Below are 17,835 nucleotides of genomic sequence, written 5' to 3' on the forward strand. Positions count from 1 at the left end.
AAGACACACTTAAAGATTAAAAGAGATTTAAAAGTTGTATCAAATCAATGGCAATGGGTACACCTTACCTGAATCCTGATTCAAGCATAAAAACGATAAAAAAATTTTTATAAGACATTTGAAAATTTGAACACTGACTGGATATTGGCTAATATTAGTAAATTATCATTATCTTCAAGTATGATAATGGCATTACAGATATGTTTTTTAAGTTATCTTTAAGAGACACATACTGAAATATTCATAGATAACTAATGTGATGGGTAGAAGTGAATGGACGTACAGAATCTATATCCTCTATATCTATATTATAGATAAAACAAGGCCATGGGGCTTCCCTGGTGACACAGTGGTTGAGAATCTGCCTGCCAATGCAGGGGACACGGGTTCGAGCCCCGGTCTGGGAGGATTCCACATGCCGCGGAGCAACTGGACCCGTGAGCCACAATTACTGAGCCTGCGTGTCTGGAGCCTGTGCTCCGCAACAAGAGAGGCCGCGATAGTGAGAGGCCCGCGCACCGCGATGAAGAGTGGCCCCCGCCTGCCACTAGAGAAAACCCTCGCACAGAAACGAAGACCCAACACAGCCAAAATAAACAAAATAAATTAGTAAACTCCTACCCCCAACATCTTCTTAAAAAAACAAACAAAAAAACACAAGGCCATGAGTTGATAATCGTTGAAGGGTGTTGATGGGTACATGGACTCATTATACTATTCTTCCTACTTTTGTATATGCCTGAAAGTTTCTAGAATAGGAAGTTAGAGCAAGATTTAAAACAAATAAGGCAAAATAAATAATCTTGATGGTGGGTATAAAGATAGTCATCATTTTCTATTCTGTTTTTGCACTTTTGAATTGCTCATAATTAAAATCAAAGCAATTTGTAAAAGAAACCATGATGAGAATAGCTGTGGAGATACCTAATTTGAGGGAGGGTGCTATAAAATCTTATTTCTTAAAGAAAAAAGAACTAAAGTGAATAGGCCGACTATTCACACCTGCCTTCTCCTGGCGGTGGGCATAGGTGTTTGCTTATTATTGTTTGTTCCTTTTGTTTGTTAAGATTTTTCCATAAGTTAAATAATAGCTGTTTATTTAAAAAAAAAAAGTGACTGTGTCATACTGAGATCACATTGCCCTCTGGGGAAGCTGCTTGTGTCTGGTCACAGAGATCACCAGTAGATTCAGTGCCTGGAGATTCTGTATCTGTGAGAAGTGGAGAGAAAAGGACAGGGTGTCTGGGGAGAAGGGGGCACTCCCACACCCCCATTCCACTGCATACTTTCTCATACCCTGGAGCTTTCTCTAGGAATGCTAAAGGGTCCTCCAAGTTGTCAATGAGTAAATAAACACAAGGAAGAGATACCTCAGGGGTTAAGCATTTCCCTCTACTGCCTGAGTGGGTGCCTAAGGCACCCTCCTTTACACACACCTCCCCACCGTGGTGGTCAGCACCCCGGGGCTTTGACCTGAAAACTGCACTCTCAGCGCTGCCCTCTCTCCTGGGTCAGGCAAGTTCCAGCATTGCTAGGTTCATCCAATTATCCACTGGCTGCTGTTCTTGCATAGTTTACTCAGACTTTTCCTATTTGTTTGGCTAACTCCAGAGAGCACTTCAAAGTAAGATCTGGGAAACTTCAGAAGAGTGTCTTTCTGGAGGAACAGCAAAGAATATAGTTAAAACTTTTGGCTTCAAGTGGTGAGACCAAGCACACTTCCCGTTTTGACAAACAGAATTTGAGATGAACCTTTGGGAATGTTGAGGGGTGGGGAGGAGGGTAATTTACCCCGAAGGTTGGTGACTTTAGGCTCTGCTAAACAAGTCTAGGGTCAGTAAGGGAAGATTCTGCAGTGAGCCTGGAGTGCGGACGCCTGAGGCCGTTGAAACTGTGGCTTTGCTCTGAATACAAGACAGTTTGTGGGGGGGAAAAAGCCATCAGATATTCCCATCTCAGCTGGTTTTGTTCTATCCATCTCTGGAGGGTCATAAGGCATGAATTTATTTGGGAAGGAGGGACAGTGTTAAACAAGGCATATTGTCAATTACTCTCTGTTGTTAATTACTCTTCAATGGTCAGATACTTTAGAAATTAACATGTTAAAAAGTGACAACTAAAAGGCCAAATTTCTAAAGGGAAGAAAAAGTTGTTTTAGGATCAGACCAAGCACATTTATTAAGCATTCACTCATTCATTCATTCATTCATCTTTTAAATATTTTTAAAGCACCTACTATGTTTCTGATTGTGCTACCAGGTTCTATCCTAAGGTTACCCACAGGACACAGTAGCCACTTACAAGGAGAGGCATTGGGTAAGGATGTGCTCAGTTTTCCTACATTAAATTAAATTAAAAACCCGTTGTTATTTAAACATTTATATAACTACAGGCAGTCATTATCCGGGTTGTTTTCCAAAGGCCAAGTTTGACTCCGTGCGCCTCTGATTCCTGAAACAAGGCACGGCAGCAACATGAAACATCTCTTCAAAACAAAGCACACCAAAGAAACTATTACACAGGAGGTTTAGTTAAGGGAAAAGGAACAGAGAAATAGCTGGGAGTACAAAGCTCTTTATCTCGGTTTCCAAAATGCAGTGGTTTAACATTTAAAAAGGTTACTTTGGGGAATATTTTCTCCTGAAATTTTCTTTCACGCATTTACAGTCAGGAAGTACAATAGAACCATGAACATCTTCTACTGTCTGGAGAGGATTTTCCTGCTTTTACTTATGTATTAGATTAAAATAGTGCTTTACTTCTCTTCAAGCCTGAAGACAGGATTACATTTGAGTCTAGGTCTTCCGTTTCAAAATGTGAATTGTTAACCAGGAGATAATGAGACCTGACTTTTAACCAGGCAGCCCTGACTGTTGAGAGGGCTGGCATCTTATGTCCATAAAGTTCCCCGAGGTAAAATGAGCACCAGAGGTCTGTAAATATCAACACTGTTACCTCCTTCCCCCTTGCGCTGACAAACATTTTAGTGGTTGTTTTTCCTGGTCAGATACAGCTGCCTTAAGAGATTTCAATATTTATTTCTTTACTTATTTCTCACCTGAGTTTTCTGAACTTTTCATCCCTTAAAAAAAAGGAGAGCAAGCAGAAATAGACAAGATCAGAACCCCTTTAGACATCTCTCTGGTTTAATTTGTTGACAATCTAAACCCCAACGGAAGATGTGTCCCCAGTATTGTATATCTTACCAACATGTCTGAATCATGTTTCCTATTTCATGAAAATGCTAGGATTGTACCAACTTCTCTTTTCACAATTTACAAAACAAAGTGATCCCACAGACAAACATTAAAAGAGTATTGACCACTTAGATTCCTGATATTGAAAAAAAAAGATGTTAACTGTTAGAAAAGTCGAATAGTGAGTAGAGGGATTTCTTGTGTGTGTTCTGTAGGAATAAAGTGTTATTAACACAAAATTGTTATTATTTCAGAACTGCAAAGAGCCTCTGGGTGATCCAGCCACCTCATTTTGCTATCATGGAAAGTGGGGACCAGGGAAGTAAAGGGGCTTTCCCAACATCACATCACTAGACTTCAGTCTTTCTATTCTTGCTGAAAGATACGTCTAACAGAGACAAAAGAAGGAAATGGGTAAAGAATGTTCAAAAATAAGAAGTCTCTTAAAATCAGGCCTTATTGCAAACAGCACCTCTTCAGAGAGGCCATCCCTCAACAGTTCCTTACTCAGCTTTATTTATCTAAAAAGAACTAAGCTCTTCCTGAGTTTATGGATTTATTACATTCCAGGGTCTCTCACACTAGAATGTAAGCTCCAGGAGGGCAGGAGTTCTGTCTGTTTTGCTCCCTGTTATACATACTCAGCACCCAGAAGTGTGCTTGGGCCCCCAGGTGATGCACAATAAGTAACTGTTGAAGTGAATGAATGAATAAATGAAATGAAATCTGGCTGCCACCAGAGGTGAGAACTGAGGACTTGTGATAGAAGGAGCAAAAATAAGATATGAAAGCCTGTATGATATCATACTGCAATCAAAAATAATAATAAACTGGGGCTTCCCTGGTGGCGCAGTGGTGGAGAATCTGCCTGCTAATGCAGGGGACACAGGTTCGAGCCCTGGTCTGGGAGGATCCCACATGCCGCGGAGCAACTAGGCCCGTGAGCCACAACTACTGAGCCTGCGCGTCTGGAGCCTATGCTCCGCAACAAGAGAGGCCGCAATAGTGAGAGGCCCGCGCAACACAATGAAGAGTGGCCCCCGCTTGCCACAACTAGAGAAAGCCCTCGCACAGAAACGAAGACCCAACACAGCAAAAATAAATTAATTAATTAATAAATTCCTACCCCCAACATCTAAAAATAATAATAGTAATAATAAACTGAGTGGACATTTTGAGAATCTTCATACAAATTCCATCCTGCCTCCTTCCTCATGAAGGCTAAGATTCTGGATACTGTAATTCTCCTAAGATTCCCAAACCTTTCCTCTTATGGTCAAACTCCTGGCATTTAACCAATTAACTAATTTATACATACTAGATATTTTATAATGATATTTTAGATATTAGAACAAGAAGTGTCAGCAAGCAGAAGGTGAAGCAAAGGACTAGAACTAGATAACTCACAGCACAAATATTCAGCTCTTGATGGTCCTGAGTTGCTTGAATTGTATTGGGATCTCAAGATGCTGCCAGTGTTGAGGTCCTTTTCCATGGGTTCCAAAGGAGCCAAAATTTGTGTGTTGCTTGTCATCTAGTACTGACTATAAACATTCAATTTAAGTTTATTCAAAAAAATTTAAGTTATTGAGCATCTACTCAACAAATGACTGTGCTAGGCGTTTTAGGGAAAGATATATGAAATAGGTTGAGTTCTGATGAAAAATGTTGGCTGCCTGATGTATTGCTTGCTTGGCACACTGCCTGCAAGATGCCGGTGGCAAATAATTTTTTTTCTTGCAGCTGTGGAGCAGAAAGGATAGGGGAGGGGCCCTTTCTGTTGGATTAATAAGGAGATCATCAAATCTCAGTTAACAAAGGACAAAGATGTCGAATCTGAAAGAGTTCAATAGGACTAAAGAGGCTTCCAATGACCTGGATGACAAACATTTTCAACCAGGGAAAAATATGAAAAACAAAAATAAAACAATAAGGTGATGAATAAAGCGGTTTTAAAAAAGGCATAAAGGATTTAAAGATTGCTTTCTTCACATTAATTCTTAAACATAACTTTCACTGGACCACCCTGATTTTATGCAAAGTCAAGAAAAGAAGGAAAGGAAGAATATAGAGTTTTTAAAAAATTTTTTTAAATTTATTTATTTTTGGCTGTGCTGGATCTTCATTGCTGCATGCGGGCTTTTCTCTAGCTGCGGCGAGCGGGGGCTACTCTTCGTTGCGGTGCGCGGGCTTCTCATTGCAGTGGCTTCTCTTGTTGCGGAGCATGGGCTGTAGGCGTGCGGGCTTCAGTAGTTGTGGCACGTGGGCTCAGTAGTTGTGGCTTGTGGGCTCTAGAGTGCAGGCTCAGTAGTTGTGGTACACAGGCTTAGTCACTCCGCGGCATGTGGGATCTTCCCGGACCAGGGCTTGAACCCGTGTCTCCTGCATGGGCAGGCAGATTCTTAACCACTGTGCCGCAAGGGAAGTCCCTATAGAGTTTTCAGATGAAAATAAATGCTAAAGAAAGATGAAGCTTTAGACAGATGAAGACAACAAAGAAGTCATCGGAAAGCCCCACTGAGAGCAGACTCAGTAAGAGACTATACATGTGAGGGGCTGAAAATGGAGTATTCATCCAGCAGGAAAGGACCCAGAAAGAGAGGAGGAAAAGGAAATGGATCATCATGGAAACCAAGACAAATTTCGACAGCCTTAAAGGTGCTGTTGCCTTAAGTTTCTAGAGTTTGTTATTGGTTGAATTAGGTTCAAGTGGCTCCACAGGTAGCAAAAGCCAACTGGTAATCAAGAGACAATGCTGCAACAAAACAAAGTGTATCTTGGCAATGGCATAACAGACATCTGCTGTGTGTTTGTTCTTGGATACAACTCTACAGCAGGACTCCTGACCCATTTCTAACAGCATGGCACCAGTGTGTTAATCACAATGTTTCTGGCTGTAGGTAATAGGAAAACCAAATAAAGCAGCTTTAATAATAAGAAAAAATGTATTACCTCCCCCAGCGGTTAAGTCAGGAGGTAGTAGGAGTGGGCTAGGGTGGGCCGGTCTCCAGGGTCAGTGAATTCAGCTGCTCAGTGTTGTCAGGATGACCTGCCTGATCTGCCATACTCTGCATGTGTGCTAGCTCTCCTCATCTTCACAAGATTGCAGTAGCAGCTCCAGGCATCACATCCTCATACAATACCGAAAGCCACAAAAGAAGAGGGCACATGAGCCCCCCTAAAACCGCTTTTTCAAGAAAGAACACAAGCAGAAGCTTCCACACCTTCACATCTTTGACTGGTAAGAATTATGCCAAATGTCGCAGTATTTTTCTTTCTCTATCTGGTTTATTTCACTTCGCATATTGCCCTCAAGGTCCATCCACATTGTCACAAATAGCAGGATTTGTTTCTTTTTTATGGCTTAACACTCTTCTATCATATATATCTCACATCTTCTTTATCCATTCATCTGCTGATGGACACTTAGGTTGTTTCCATGTCTTAGCTATCGTAAATAACGCTGCTATGGATGTGGAGATACAAATATCTCTGACATTGCGTTTTCATTTTCAAAGGTCATTCTTAAACCAACCAATGACAAGAGGAATTGGCAGGCAGGGTATGGGAGAAAGGCTACTGGGTAGGCAACAATGGTGTCTGCCATCACCTCTCACACACAATAACAGTCACTCTTTTGTTGTGTACAGTTCTGTGGGTTTTCAGAAATGATATAGTTGTGTAACCACCACCACGATAAGTAAGATAGAGAGAAGTGTATTGCGAAAGTGGTGGATCAACCAGCATGGACTTGCTATTGCAGTATAAACAAGAAAGAAAGAAAGAGAGGAGTCATGGTTCTTGTATCCTTTGCCCTTTATGAACACACTTCCAGGAAGATGACCAGGCAATGTATAAGTCTGACATAGGGAGGGACAAATAGTGTGTTATAGGGGCTTGAAGAAGGGAGAGACTCCTATGCTGGAGCTACAGCCTGTCCTTGTGACTGTTTCTGGTTCCCAGGACACCTTGTTCAGGTAGCCACTCAAAAGGCCATCTCTGATTGCTGCCCTGTGGTTGCCATGATGGTTAACTTTGCTTCCCAGAACTCACAAACCTTGTTTTATTTTGCCCATCCTTCTGTCATCCCCCAGTTAGCCAGCTGGGGTAGTTCAGGTCCTCTGTCCAGATTCAGGACCTGTTTTCAGTCCAAAGAGGGAGGCTGGGTCTGCAGAGGGCCTAATTCCAGGGAGGGATGGCTGGCTTCAGGATGGCATTATGCTAACTTGGTTTGCCTTTTGATCTTCATTATGGCAGGTAGATGATGCTGACAAACTATTGTCTCGTCACAGAGACAAGCATGGGCTCTGTGATGAATTCGAACATAATAAATAATACGGTAAAATGAAATAATGATTATAGTAAGGACAGCAAACACAGTAGCTAACATTTACAAACCAAATGACTGTCCAGTGAGAGCAGCTTTTCAGCCCTATTCAACAATACTTATAGTGTTTAGAGTCCCGTGAATGAGCTCAACTGTGGCTAAAACCAGTCATCTAACCCAGCTTGCTTTCATGCAGGGAGCTGGCGCCAATGCTTGTCTTTACTGCCCAGGGCCAGGACTTGCCCGTACAGTGCCTTTGTGCAAAGTAGAAAAAGTCTCCCCTTCCTCTTGATACTTTTCCATCTATTAGAAAAGGATTGTAATATGCAGTAAAATTGTAATAGTTAATATACAAATCCTTGGGGTACGAACTGTGAATGGTGCCCCTTAGGTTACAACCAGAACAGCTGTAAACAGCAGCCTTGGGACCCACTTGTTTGGGGCATGAGAATAAGTCCTGTTGTCTCAGAAATGTAGCAGGTCTGGATCAGTGGTTTGAAGGATACCTGGCAGTTTATTCATTTATTCACTCATCACTTATGGAGTGGTTCCTATATTCCAGGTGCAGTGCTAAGTGCTATATGAGCGTTATCTCATTTAATCTTTGCAAAATAACTGTGAATAGGTATTATTTTTATCCCTACTTTATAGATGAGGAAATCAGAGTTATTGCTTGCCCTAATTCACACTGTTCGTGACAGAGCTTAGCTAGAATCTTGATGGAGCTGATACTAAGGTTACCACTCTGCTTCTGAATATGAGCTCTGACTACATGTATTTACATAAAATAATTCTGTTGGAATTGATGTTGGTAATTCTTATATTCATATTATTGTATCTCTTCATTTTTAATATATTTTGTTGGATTTCTCAGAAAAAAGGAATGGACCCTGTGATTCTTAAGGTGTTGCAGAAGATGAGGATGGAAACACTTTAAACTTGCAAGTATTAACGGGAAAAAGGATTTATCTTTTCAGACCAAATAACTGAAGACAAGTAACTCTTTCAGCAATAGAGGTGAATTGCATGGGGCTTCTGTGTTGCTGGCTTCAGTGGAGATGGGTCTGATTGTACCCAATTAGGGGGATTAGCTCTCCAAATTGGAAGCATGCTGGCAAAGACTCAAGCATGAGAGCCTGAGCTTTCACAGTGATAATCCTTTCAATCTTAGGAGAGACGACATGGCAGCTTCCTCCCGAGCACATGCCAAAGAAGAATCTAGTAGCCAAAGACCAGGTTGTCCTTTCCTCTTGGTTTCTGTAGTCATGAGAGCTTAGCTTTGGGGCCAATAAAATACTCTTGCTGAAGTCCTGCTGTCTTGCTGCCTTCTCTTAAGGAAGCTGATTGAAGTGAATGAGAAATGAAAAATTTTGCCCAACGGCTTCTTACTGGGTTCTCTTACACGAAGGATTCTTAATTTAACTGATTTCCTCTTCCTAATTAGATTTAGCAATTAGGGTTGCCCATTAACCTAGAATTTTCCTGTAAGAGTCTCATCCTCCATCATGTCTGCCTGCCTCACAGCACTACAGCCGTACAATCGCAGTTAAATCCGCATCTCCTCTTCAAAGCAGAGGAGATATACATAGCCAGATCCCGGTGGCTGGCTCTTGAATCCAGCTGGATTCGAGAATCATGTGCAAAGCACTTTGCCAGCCACTCTGAGGCGATGGAAAGATGAGGGCAATCTGGGATTTCTAGGCTCCCATGAGTCACTCACTTATTAATTTTAAAAATGTTTATTGAGTACCTACTATCCGTTAAGCACTGTTCAGACAATGGGGATACAGCAATAAACAAAGCAGACAAAGTCCCTGTGCTTTATGCAGACAGACAATAAAGAAATAAATAAGTAAATATATAGTATGCTAGATAACGGTAAGTACAAAGGAGTAACTACTGTAATCCAGGCATATGCATTAAAATGCAAACGAAAACCCTCTGATGCTGTGTGTTGGTGCACAGTGCTCTCAGTTATAATGGAAGAAGAAATTCATTTTGACAGAGAAGGGAAGATTCGTGGAAGAATCTGTGCAAGTGGGGAGATTTAAGCTGGAGCCTGAAGAAAGTTTAGGTCAGGTGAATACAGCCACGATGCAAAGAGGCAAGAAAAAAAAGCTCTCCAGGCATTAGGAAACATTTCAGCAAAGGTCCAGGAGTGCGAAGAGAGGGGATGCAAACCACATTCAGAAGAGCTGAATAGTTTACTCCAGTCTCAGCACTGGTGGGATAACAGGTGGAACAAAAACCCAGTCTAAGAAGGTATGTAGAGGCTAAGTGATGAAGGATTTTGACTTTCAAGGAGCATGGGTTGAGCTCTGCTAGCAGTGGCAAGTGCCCTGAGCAGATGTGTTTATAGGCAGCAATGTGTCAAACAGTAATATGTCAGCTGGATGCCTTGTCAAGAGGTACCGGGGGCGGTGCTGGCCCTGGTGGCTGACACCCAGTAGCACTGAGATAAGCAGTCTTTGGTTTTCCTTAAACAGGGGCATTATCTTACGACTCAGATGATTCAGGATAGCAAGCTAGACATTTACATTCAAATATGATCTTTCCTTCATTTCTAAGCCACTGATATTCAAGTTCAAGGGCAGTAAACTGAGGCCCTGACATTCACTTTCTTCCTCTTACAGTATAGCTGAGCAACTTGTGAGCTGAAAAGCTGAGATCTACTGATAACCCAATGATTTCTTGCACCAAGCCTCAGTGAAGGCTTCCATTAACAGATGTGGCTTGCATCGTCTCTTGACAAACTGCATATACAGTCAGCTCTCTGTATCTGTGGGTTCCATATTCTAATATTCAACCATGAATCAAAAACATTTGAAAAAACAAAATTCCAAAAAGCAAAACTGAAATTTGTTGCATGGTGACAACTATTTGCATGGCAGCTACATTGTATTAGGTACTACAAGTAATCCAGAGATGATTTAAAGTATACGGGAGGACACGCCTAGGTTATATGCAAATACCACACCATTTTATACAAGGAACGTGAGCATCTGCAGATTCTGGAATCTGTGAAGGGTCCTGGAGCCAAATCCTATGGCTACTGAGGGATGACTATCGATGGTCAGAGACATACAGTAAGGAATGAATTCTACCATCTTCACTCTCCTGACATTGCACTTTACCCTCATGGTTCATAAGTAATAAACAGCCCTTAAGAGAAAAGAAGGAACAAATACTTCCATTTCGAGTTTATTTCACTATCACCCCCCAGCTGACTCTCCTTTGCTAACTCAGCCAACAAAGATATTTGGTTCACCTGAGTTTAAAGAAAACTATTTTCCATTCCTTTGTTCTTTCTTCCTCCGTATTTTCCTTCCTTATATTTATTAGGCTCATTTTCTTGTTTCCTCTCTTTGTTGCTGCTTACGATGTCTGGGAAGGAAGAACAGAGATGCTTGCATGGGGGGTTTTAGACATTTTTGCCACACTGTGTATATATAATGTGAGTCCTTTCCTATCTTTCCTCAATGTCTTGAGCGAAGTATCCATTTCTCAAGAACGCTTTGTGGAGTTGGCTCTAGCATGCTGGCCTTTTTCCTGGTGGGTGTGGGCCTGGAACGGGGGCTGCCCTCCGAGCGTCCACCGTGCTGGTTACAGAAAGAGGATGCAGTGCACACACATTCTCCCCTCCAACTCAAAGGCCTAACCAGCCCAGGCTCTTGCTCTCTCCTCAGGGATTACTGGTGGTAACATGAAGCCAGCTGAGCTGGGCTGGCGAAGAAATGGGTATTAACAATGATACTTTGAAAATGCACAAGCTAGCCAAGATGTAAGTCCTTCAGTTGTTTTCAACAATCCTTTCAGTCGGTCAAAAACACAGTGCTGGACATCCCAGACTCCTAATCCCATCCCCTAATCTACCTGTATACCTTGTTTGTTTAAGGTTCCCCCCCCCCCCGTAAACACATGATGATTTAAAAAACTGCTTCATGCGGTGGAGCTGGGCTGTTTCAAAGCAGAAGTATAAGAACCACGAATAGCGAGGATTCTTGCAATCAACAGCTGTACCCTCAGACTCAAGGGGGTGGAGAACATTTGGGCTACCATGCTCACTAAAACAAACAAACAAAGAAGCAAAACCATTTCTTTGCCGTTAAGTCCCTTCAGACGTTCTGGGTGAGACCATCTGAGGCCCTGTGTGACTCTGCCGCCATGTTGGATGGGGCTTCAGAACCCCACTGGCCTGCATCTGTGAATTAATCCCAGTGTGGGTGTCAGGGATGGGGGCTTCCTACACGCCACCAAGCAATTCTCAGATATCAGCAGGGTGTCGCGAATTCAACTCAGTTCTAACACCATCTACATGGTAAGGGTTCTAACACCATCCATGGGTAAGGGTTCAGTCCTGCAAGACTGCTCTCCCCCAACTTCTGAGGTAAATCGAAAGCCCAGGTTGTTACCTATGCTTCTGACTGGCTATAAACCAGAGGCTCCCATAGCCCCCTCCTCAGGTTTGATTAATTTGCTAGAGCGGCTCATAGAACTCTGAGAGACATTTCACTTACTAGATCACCAGTTCGTTATAAAAAACAAAAAAACCCAGGAGCAGCCAGAGGGAAGAGATGCTTAGGGCAAGGTGTGTGGGAAAGGGTGACGAGCTTCCATGCCCTCTCTAGGCGCCCCAAGTCTCCACATGTTCACCAACGAGAAGCTCTCTGAACCCTCTCCTTTTGGGTTTTATGGAGGCTTCATTACATAAGCATGATTGATTAATTCACTGGCTATTGGTGATTGATTCAAGCTCCAGGCTCTCTCCCCTTCCCAGAGGCTGGGGGATGGGACTGAGAGATCTGACCCTCTAATCTCATGGATGGGGACCCTGGCAAGGCGAGGTCCAAAAGTTACCTCATTAACATAACCCAAGACATATTTATTGCTCTCATCACTAAGGAAATGCCAAGGGTTTTAGGAGCTCCGTGCCAGAAATGGTGACAAAGACCGAATATATATTTTTATTATGAATCACATCACAATTGACTGCTGGCTCTCCGTCTTTCTAGCTCCGTGACCTTTAGAAGTCACTTCATCTTTCTGTGCCTCAAGTTTTCATCTATAAATGAGGCCAAAAAGAGTACCTACTTCACGGACACATTGTGAGGATGAAACGAGTTGATTCCCCTAAAGCCGTTAGAATGGTCTAGCCTCTGGTGCTGGACCTCTGTTGACATCCATGCTAAGGGACCCTACCAAAGAGTATTAATTAGTACTGTGCATAAATTTAGGTTAAATACCAGAAGGGAGAGGGGAAGCTTGGTGGCTTCTCCAAAGGAAAAAGAACTTTCAAACATCAGGATGATAGGAAGAAGGAAAAGCTTTCCAGAATCAATTACTGAAAAATGAGGGCGGGGTTCATGGCTCCCACAGACTAGAGTGTAGGGTACCCCTTACACTTTCCCCTGCAAAGAGTCAGAAAGCAGAAGAGGGGGCGCTGAGAAAGATTTGTAATTCTGCTTTAAGGTTCCTTTTCCAGTATAATGGGTTATTTGTATACACTTGCTCTTGGTAGAACTTACATAATACCTAAAACCCAGTAAGGTGGTGGTTATGCACATGCAGAGACTTGGGCTTGAACAGATAACCTGAGCGCCATTTACAAGGCACTGCCTGACCCCAGGAGTGTCATGCACGCCCCCCAGTGATAAGCATCGTGTGGCATGGGCAGGAGTGGCCTTTGAAGAAGCTTAGAAATGGTAGCTCCCCTACCTAGGAGTACTAGGTAGTACCCCCTAACTCTCTCCACATACACTCTCCTGGCCCGTATCAGCGGCAGCCTCCAGTTTTGAACACAAAGGACATTTCTTCCATGAAATCATTGTATAAAGCTGGCCTCTTTCTGTTATGAATAATCATGAAATTGGGGGTGAAGGAGAAAGGCAACTCCACATTTGAAGCTACAAAAAGCCTGTGATTCATTTTTAGTCTCTTTATTAAGCAGCCTAGTCTCAGTTAGATAATTTGCAGCGAAGTTCTACCCTGGAGCAAGTTTCCTCAGTCATGTTAAATTCATGGGGAAAATCCTCCCAGGATTTAGAACTGAAAAATAGACAGCTTTAATAACAGAAACGGTGATGTAAAGAGCGGAGAAAGGCAGTATGTTCTAACCATTTAGGGAAAAAATGGGTAAGATGTTACTAATAAGCCCTGCTATATTTTTATCCTACCGTTCTTTTCATCTGAAGGAATATTGACATGAGCTTTTAAACTCTGAAAGATTATCTGACAGCTTCTATCTTTAGGACAAATTATCAGCAAGAGTTTTATTTCGCTATTACCTTTACTCAAAACTCAGAGGACACATGCTTACCGGAGCCCAGATGAGGAAATGAAATCTACAGACAAGAGTGCCATAAACAGAACAGCAGAACCCAGCTACTTCGAGGTTGCCTTGGTGGACATTGTCCTTCTTGAGTGTGGCTGGGATAGAGATGAATAGGGCCCACAGCACGCTCCTGGATGTAGTCCCAACCTAACTTCCCAGCCGCATCTCGCACCATCCCCTCCAACCACAGAGCCTATATTCCAGTTACGCCAAACTACCCACTGGTCCCAAATACGCTGCATGTTTGAACACGCTCCTTCCGCCCACACCTCCTACCTGGGCAAGTTTCAATTCATCTTTTAAGAGTCATCTGCAATGTGACTTTCTTCCAGAAATCTTTTCAACCCTAAGCAAAGTGAGTGGCATCTTATTCTGCTCTTCCATAGTTCCCGGTACCTGCTTCATTATGGAGCGTAGTGCACCGGAATTCTTAGCTTACAGTGTCAGCTCCCCCTGTGATCCCGAAAGGGCAGGGACTTCACCTAGGATATCCGAACCCTCCAGTCCAGTGTTTCTCAACAGCAGCAATATTGACATTTGGGGCCAGAAAATTTCTTGGTGTGAGGGCTGTCCTGTGTATCATCCCTGGTCTCTACCCACTAAATGCCAGTGGCACACCATCCTCGGTGTGATGAGAAAGAACCATCTTCAGACATGGCCCAGTGCCTCCTGGGGAGAAAATCAGCCCGGATGAGAACTACAGCTCTAGCCCTAACAGGGAGCCTGATGTATACCAGGTGCTTAATATATATTTGCTGAGTTAATAAATCAATGTCCAAGTTCATGAATAAAAACCGAATGAACCAGGCTTCCCTGGTGGCGCAGTGGTTGAGAGTCCGCCTGCCAATGCAGGGGACACGGGTTCGTGCCCCGATCCGGGAAGATCCCACATGCCGCGGAGCGGCTGGGCCCGTGAGCCATGGCCGCTGAGCCTGCGCATCTGGAGCCTGTGCTCCTCAACGGGAGAGGCCACAGCAGTGAGAGGCCCGCGTACCGCAAAAGAACAAAACAAAACCGAATGAACCCCAGATAAAGAAAGATCTTACTGTATCTTTCACACACTCACCAAACTTAGGATCTTTGTTCCAGAAGTCTCTTTATGACTTGGTTCTACTTTCTTCCTATTTTATCACCCTTTGTCCCTCACCTGCAGGCTCTTCCACATCCTCTGCTTTGTCTTCCTTCCCGCCAATCCAAATTCTGTACTGAATGCAAGGCAAAGAACTTATCTACTTCAAAAAGCCTTCCCCAAATGCACCCAATCCACAGTGACTTCTTCACATTCTTTAAACATTTATGAAAAGTTTTAAGCATATATACATATATACATATATACATACATGTATGTGCAATACTATTGGTCTTAGAACTATCATCTTTTTGTTTCACACGTGTATAGGAGTTTTCTTCTCAACCAGAGGAATTGCTCCTTGATAGAAGGCTTGCTTATGCTTTTGAGATTTTGCTTCCCCTTAGCATTAGCACAAGTTTATGAACAACAGATGTTTAGCTTTTGCTTGAAGTGTATTTTCTTCCATAAGCATCTGGCAGGTGTGTTAAATCTGTGTAATTGGTGTGGTCTTGACATAGTTTGGTTTTTAAAAGGCATAGGGCTAACTCTTTAACATCTTGCAGTTTTTAAACAAACTCATTTCAAGGAGATTCTGCAAATATGAATAAAAGTAATTTGCAATGTTATAGGATTTCTGTGAGAAGGCAGTAAATATGATAAGCAATGAGAAAGGCAAAAATAGCTGCATCTGGTCTTAAATTCTGACTGTGCTCAAACTCCACGTAGGCTTCGTTTTCCACTGCTTGGTAAAACTATCTTAAAAACATTGGCTTCCTGGTTTATTCTGAGCTCTCTCAGCGCCAAAGCATCCGTTGCACCATCCTGCTTCAGGCTTCCTTGCGGTGACTCATACATGCACTCTCCCAAGGCCTGTGTTTGGAAATTTGCTCAAACTTCTGGGCTATAGGGCATTTCTTTCTCACATTTTTCTTGGAAGAGTTCATGCTTTGCCCAAGAGTAGTCACCCGTGGGGATTCTGATCCTCCATGTTCAATGACAGGGTTAAGGGGACAACCCCAGAATGTACCCACATTGCATCTGAGCTCGACATCTGCAACAGGATCAGTGTAGACATATAGGGTGGGGGAAATGTCTCTAGCTTCACCACTCCTTTTTGTAACCCTTAATAAAAGGATGAAAGAATGCTTTTGTTCACATCTCATGGATCGTGACTTTTGGCAGAACAGCCTCGTGAGGCTTCTGTTTCTCCAGAGTTCCAACGCTGATTCCTCTCTGCTGTACCTTTTGACTCACCCTCTCCACGGCCCCCGAGTCCTCCCATTTAAAATGCAAAACGCAAACGCTTCTCTTGAGCCCGCCGCCTCCTACGGTACCATCTTGACTTACTCCACCTTGTCACCAATGCATGTCGGCCCCCCTTTATCACGTTCATGTCCCTGTCTCACTTTCATACATAGCTCTCTACAATCTGGCAACCTTGGAGTATGCCCGCAATCTCAAAATACACCCACTCTTTCTTGGAACCTGGGACCACCTGATATTGCCACATTTGTACGGCCTTTTCTGGCCCTCCAGCTCCTTGATTCTGCTGGCCTGCCTGTTTGGACGGAGCGGGCGCGCCCGTTTGAAGTTGTCTCCGGGCTTGGCTTTCAGTCCCTTGATTTTTCCTCGTCCCTTTGTCTTTCTCAGACTCCTTCCTATTCTCACCGTCCACCTTAGGTCTAGGTCATTTCAGGGTTCCATCTTCAGCTTTATTCATTTCCCCCCTTAATGCTCTCCCTATGATGACTTCTTACACTGTCATGTCTTCAAATATCAATTAAATGTAATGGCCACTAAATGCTTCTCTTTACCTTTTCCATCCTCTGTAAGTTCCAGTCCAAGTTTTCAACAGACCCTAGGTTTGCCAGTCATCAAGCATCTCAAATGCATCATGTTCAAAACCAGATTCGATTCCCTTCCTACCCCCATGGCTTGCTCCCCTGTTTGTCCCTCTGTTAACGACTATTTGTCCCAAGATATAAGCAGAATTGGTGTATGACTCCTCTGTCTCACTAAATACTGCTCATACTTCCGAAGGCTCTTGATCTGTTTCATTTTCATGTCGAAAGATGATCAAAACTGAGTTCTTGCCTCTGTTCTCTTCCTGCTCTTGTGTATGCTTTCCTCTGTGGCTCTCTGTGTTCCCTATGCAAGAAACCAGATCTGATTGCCACTCTCCCATCCCCAAAGTTCCTGGTTCTGAAGGCAGTGGAGAACCAAGTCCAAGTGAAGCCTGGAATTCAAGGTCGCTCACCACGGTAACTCTAACCACGTTCCCTTCAGAACTTCATTTCTTACCACTTCATTGACCACAGGGGGAGGGGCCAGCCTCCCAAACTGCGTTCTAACCCTGTATGCACCATATACTTTCTTTTCCACCTGGTAAAATTCAACTAGAATGTTCAGGCTCAGCTCAAAGGGTCTTTGTGAAGCACCCTTACCCTTGGCTCTTAAGGAGAATTAACCATCACCTTCTGTGCCTACACAGCACTTTTCTTTTAGCTCTCCTAAGTCACCTTGTAATACAGTAGTTTTCATGTTAGCCACTGAGCTTGAGGAGTCCATGGTGTAGCGGGGTGAACAATATCTTATCCATTTGTTGGCCTGTCACCCATCCATCCATTACTCTGGCCAGCATTTTGAGACTACCACATTTAAGATCCCCTCCAGTGTTAATATTCTATCATTTTGAATATTATTTAATTTCTATATATAGAGAAAATAGTGTAAATTACAGGTTTAAGTACATGACATGGGCATCCTGTATCATTCGTGTCTTGATCATTATTAAATTTCCAGTGCTCAATAATAACTTAGCAGGTGCTCAATAAATGTGATTGAATAAATAAGTTAGTTCCTAGAAATTGATGGGAGGTTGACTTAGGAATAGGAATAGTGGAAAACA

Source organism: Globicephala melas, chromosome 11 (genome assembly GCF_963455315.2).
Source record: "Globicephala melas chromosome 11, mGloMel1.2, whole genome shotgun sequence".
Lineage (NCBI taxonomy): Eukaryota > Metazoa > Chordata > Mammalia > Artiodactyla > Delphinidae > Globicephala > Globicephala melas.